Source organism: Peromyscus maniculatus, chromosome 17, assembly GCF_049852395.1.
Source record: "Peromyscus maniculatus bairdii isolate BWxNUB_F1_BW_parent chromosome 17, HU_Pman_BW_mat_3.1, whole genome shotgun sequence".
Taxonomy (NCBI): Eukaryota; Metazoa; Chordata; class Mammalia; order Rodentia; family Cricetidae; genus Peromyscus; species Peromyscus maniculatus.
Window position 1 is genome coordinate 30,778,541 of NC_134868.1, and position 5,563 is coordinate 30,784,103.

The 5,563-nt window shown below is 40.8% G+C and overlaps 1 pseudogene; it reads left to right on the forward strand.

Annotated features, from left to right (window-relative positions):
- Positions 1–2,994: 2,994 nt before the first annotated feature.
- Positions 2,995–3,691, forward strand: LOC121823580 (UPF0696 protein C11orf68 homolog pseudogene; annotated as a pseudogene).
- The last annotated feature ends 1,872 nt before the right edge of the window (positions 3,692–5,563 follow it).

Here is a 5,563-nt window from a genome sequence, read left to right on the forward strand (position 1 = left end):
AGGGTGTTCAGCCATCTGATGACCAGAGTAGGTCAGCTCAGGCACTCTCTTGACCATTGCCAGTCGTCTACAGTGGAGGTATCTTTGTGGATTTCTGGGGACCTCTCTAGCACTCTGCTTCTTCCCATTTGGGGGGTGGGAGGAGGAAGGACAGGGGAATCTGTAGCTGATATGTAAAATTAAATTAATTATAAAATAAAAATATTTATAAAAATTATTTCAAATGCACGCAGCAAATATTTTGTCTTTGAAAAAAGAATCATTTCAATAAATAACCAATTACTTTGTTAAGTAAAATTGATCAAATCACCATTACTACTCTCTTGGATTTTCTGAAAGGAGTAAGTTGTGATTACTTTTAAAGAATATTTCAACTGACTTTGTTGTATTACAGCAACCTGACCAGGGAACCAGGTAGGCTAACTACATCTTCAGCTTCCCTCCCAGCTCCTCCAAGTTCAAACCCCGAGGCTCATGCCAGCTCTGTAACAGACCATCTGCTGCAGCCTCCCCTTCCTCTCTGTTCCCATCTTCAGTTCATCACACAGACCTTTCCACCCAACTTCCATCCTGAAATTCATTGCTTTATCCCAGCCCAGGCACTCTCTGGGAGCCCACTGGCTAGTCCAGCCAGAGAAGCAGATAGGCTAACTGTAGGTCTTCACCTCTCCCTCAGCTCCTGTGAGTAAATATGAACAGTTTTGCTGCTCTGTTCCAGGAGACTGGACAAAGGCTAGTTGTAGTTTTCATCAGATCACATATGCTCATTTTGTGTTTACCTAATGTCATAATTGATCTAGAGATTTTACTTTATTATTATGCCAAGTATATTTAACTTTATAATTATATTTTACAGATAAAGGAGGAGTTTTAGTTGTAACGACTTTTTTCCAAGGTAATACATTACTCATGGGAAGGTTCATGAGCTCTTTCATACACGGGGATCTCTCCATTTGAGAAGCTTGAAATTATTGTGTTATGCTAAAGGTGGTTGAGAGGTAAGCAAATTGCAGGCCTAAAGAGCTCAGCTGGAAGAACATTAAACTGGAGATTAGCAAACTATAAGATCAGAGAATACCAAGTGTTCAAGAGCTGGATCTCCTAAGCATCCTTTGTGTCATGTCTGGAGCCAGAGAAACCTTAAGTGAGACAAAGCAACTGTGGGTGAACCTTTTGGGATGCTGAGGCTGTGGACATACAGTGGAAGCTTAGTGTTCCTGCTGACCGGAGAAGAGCTACCCACACCATGTTCTGAGCTGTTGTATTGCTAACTTAACTGGGATTGCTGAGTCAGTCCCTCAGAGCCTTTCATGCAGGCAATTGTTTTGTTCTCTGGTCTTGTCAGAAATCTCAGTTCAGTGTTTTCCTCATCGTTGTGGCTTATTCTCAGCTACATTTTATTAGATTTTCATTTGCCTGATATAAGGTCCTAATTTCATCTGTGACTTAGAACTTGGTCCATGGTCTTAGTTCTACATCAGACTCAATATGTAAGGCTTCAGATATGCCAATGCCAGAGTCCACCTACCCTCTAGGTTTTTCATTCTGATCCCTGAAAATGAGTGTGTAGTATTTGCATGTACGTGTTTTAAGAACTCCTGGGTATATTAACATATGTCATTTCACTGGACTGACAAAGTCAAACTTCACACACAATAGTGAAGATAAAAGTTTTTATAGAAATTTGAGTTAATTTGCTTATTATTGCAAGGCACTAAGTCTAATTTTAATGCAGCTACTCAGGCCAGCATTGCTCAGTGAATGACTAGCAACGGTACTTGTCTGAAACTTCTCCTGGTTCTCTCCTTCCCTTCTTTTTGCCCACAGCTCTTCTCTAACAGTTCTCACTGAAGAGAAGTTCTGCCTCATGTATGAGGCCCTTTCACACTGTAGGAAGGTTCCCCAACACCCCTACCATTTTGGCCTAGAGAAGAAAGGGTCTCTTCTTCTTGTCATCTGCATGACTAGGTGCTCACAGGCATTCTACACGAAAGGGGTCAAAGCTGTGATAATAAGAATACCAAAAGACAAAAGTAAATGATGTAGAAATATTAGAAGAGCTGTGTGATAAGAAGGTCCAATGGTAATAAAGAAAATGCTAACACAAATTTTGCAACAGTAGATCCATGAGACTTGGTGGGGCCGTGGTTTCCATGGGGTAGATAAAAACATTTAAAATCATTTTGTTTCTCCCCCTACCCCAAGTTTTACTCTCTGGAGGATGGAAAACTACCTTTCCTTTCTATCATTGATATAGTCCTTTCCTGTTAGAATGGTTATTATGTAAGAATATGAAACCTGTTTTAACAGATTTAGTCTTGTACATGGCTTTTGAACAGACTAGCACCAATTATCAAGAGCCTTTAAACAGCCATCTTGCATCAAAAGCTTAACATCCATGTGGACCATATAAAAAGCATACTTTATTTCCAATTTCTTTTTAGTCATGGAACTATAGCTAAAAGTAATCCATCAGCCAGGGTGTGGTTGGGAGGACCTAGATGATACATGCCAGAAACGAAAATCCCAAAAGAACGAAAGCTCAAACAAATGACTACTTTCAAACACATTTCTTGGGAATTTCAACCCTCTCCAACAACTCACCTTATTTCACAGCAGCCAGTCCCCCAAATGACTCAAACAAGTTCCGGATAGATCAGATTCTGAATTGGTTCCCAAGAAGACGAAGGAGGGACCAGTGGGATGGCTCCACAAGGAAAAGGGCTTTAGCCTTAGCTTGACTACCTAAGTTTGGTCCCTGCAAGCCATACCTCACAACGGCAGAAGGACTTCCTGCAAGTTGTCCTCTGATCTACACACACACACACACACACACACACACACACACACACACACACACACACAGAGAGAGAGAGAGAGAGAGAGAGAGAGAGAGAGAGAGAGAGAGAGAGAGAGAGACAGAAATTGAGAGAGAGAAAAAGAAATAAGTACACAAATACACAATGAATTAATAAATATAATAAAAATTTGAAAATGGGAAGATGGTGGCCGCTGCAGCAGGCCTGAACTTGGGTAGTTGTAGAAAGGAGCAAAGGCCAGAGGATGGAACCAAATGAGGTGGTGGGAGCCAACTTTCCAGGCGGCCAAACTACTGAGCACCTGGCTGCAGAGGGCATGGTAGCTGACATGTATCCCTAGCTGATATTTGATTCCTGTACTACACCTGTTGCAGAACTGGGTGAGGGTGCCTATTTGGTTAAGTACCCATCATCTCAAGTTATTTGCTATGGAGAGGCAGGTTCACCCAATTCTGAACCCATTGGCTGGATTGTAGCCCAAGGCAGGATTACACCCCCAAATCAGAGGATGTACAAGGCCTGCAGGAAGCCTAGAAGGCTCTGTAGACCAATGAGTGGACTATCACACCAGATCTGTTATACCATCATGCCATTACTTGCCATATGCTCTTCACAAAGAGGATGACTCACCTGGCCTCCAGCCTCAAGCTGGATCATGCTTGGGTATGCTCAGCTACAGCTGACAGCATCTTCAGGTTGCCAAAGTGAGCCCATGGCACAAGAAGCATGGGTACCAGGTCATAAGGGTTGACACCTAGGACTTCAGGGACCCCTTGGGTGTACTGGCGGCAGATTCCACCATTCATAATGCAGGCTTTAAATGCTTCCTCACTTGTAAATCTGATGTCTATATCTACCCAGGCATCTACTGAGCCAAACTCTGGTCCCTTTGTTCCACTCTTCATGAGTTTCATTTCCAGCTTGGAGCAATACCCATGGCTTTCCACATGCAGTCACAGTAGCAGCAAAGGGCAGATAAAGGCAGCTAGTAAAGGAGGTTAATCAAAGGGGCTCTAGCAAGGGAGCTACTGGAAAGAACAAATATGGGGTTCAATAATAACCCCTACCAAGTCCATCTTCATGGGGTTAATAGCAACCTTGATGTTTTCTAGAAAAAGGAAACAAAGGAGTATTTTGGCCTTTGCACAGTCTGTGCAGAAAACCTTGGTTGGAACATTGATTTGATTGATATTGTCTCAGTTCTGGTTCTCCCTGGTGATGCTTCTGTTCTTGAAGGATGCAATCTGGTTCCAGTGACATGATTACACCTGTTCCAGGACACCGCTTCAACATTATGGAAGAGGTCCTTATTTGGATGGTAATTCCATTATAAGGTGGTCTGTCCTGAGGGCTCCCTGTTGCTTGTGGTAGTTTTGATCCTTTGTCACAAAGATGCTTATCAATGAATCCGGTTGTTTCTGGAATTTAATGTAACAGTATAAGAGAGTAACTCCAGAGGAAAAAAATGTTAAAGGGACAAGAGAGAGACAAAGAGAGGCCATGTAGGTGGAGCTAGTTCAGCCAGTGCTTTCCTACTTCTAGGTCTTAGATGTGGAGAGTTGAGCTCATCTAGTTAGGAGGCACATTGGGTTTGAGCTTGGGTATGCTATAGCCTTGCTTGGATACCATAGATTTAAACTTTCTCAAGAGATATTTTTAGGGATGGCAGCTACTTTTTCAGAGGACTTTCCCTGTGTTTCTTCTCACCCTCTTTCTTTAGTTAATCTCTGGGAATAAGGTTAACACTTGTAGCTGACATCTCATCTCTCTGTGTATTTATCTCTCTCCCCTTAGATTTTTGGCCTTCTGATTGTCCTACTCAACTCTCGGGTAGATTCCAAAATAGTTGATAACTTGTTGTTCATCTAGACTCACATTATGACACCCACTTAATTTATCAATGTGTGTACTTGAAATCACCCAATAGGTAAAGAAAAATAAAAACTAGTTGTAATTTAGTCATAATAGAAAACTAATAGTTTCTCCTATCATTATCATATCTGAAGGTGCAATCAATACTGGAAAATAAATGAATCAGGAATCAAGTCATTTTATTCCTAGAGTGAGTCATTTGTGGATGTGAGAACTCAAGGCTTCATCATTTTTTTTGACTAAAATTAGATGGGGTGACAATTTTTGATTATTTGTAGACTGTTTGGCAGATAGGTTCTTCTCCTGCCACAGGGTTTGATCAAACATTCACTTGTAATTGAGGCACAGTTCATATGACATGGGTAATATGAGAAAGTATCAAGTTTGTTTCTACACATTTCCTGTGCATATTTGAGGCTGTATTAATGATTATGTAACTTTTTAATATAATATTCTCATTTTATGGCAGTTGGTGTGCTCAAATTTTTGCAATCTATCCTTTCTTGTATTCCTAATGTATTATGGAATATTTCATTGTGGATATAAGGGACAAGACCTGATGTTTCAACAAAAATGTTTGATGTAACACTAAGAAGAGATATAAGTAATGTTAACCTATTCATAAAATCTCCTTGTCTCAGCATTCTTACCCTGTGAGATAGACTTTTGCATCCCAACCATTAGTATTTTCCCTTCTGTGATCAGGTTCCAGATTTGTGAACCTGTAAATTTCTATTCATTGCAAATCACTCAGTCTATGGTATTCTGTTGAAGTGGCATAAAACAGATTAAGACAGGTATCCATTACATTAAGGATAATATGTAGTCTTATATCTCAGCCTCAATTTAGCTCCCATCAGCCAAAGAGACTG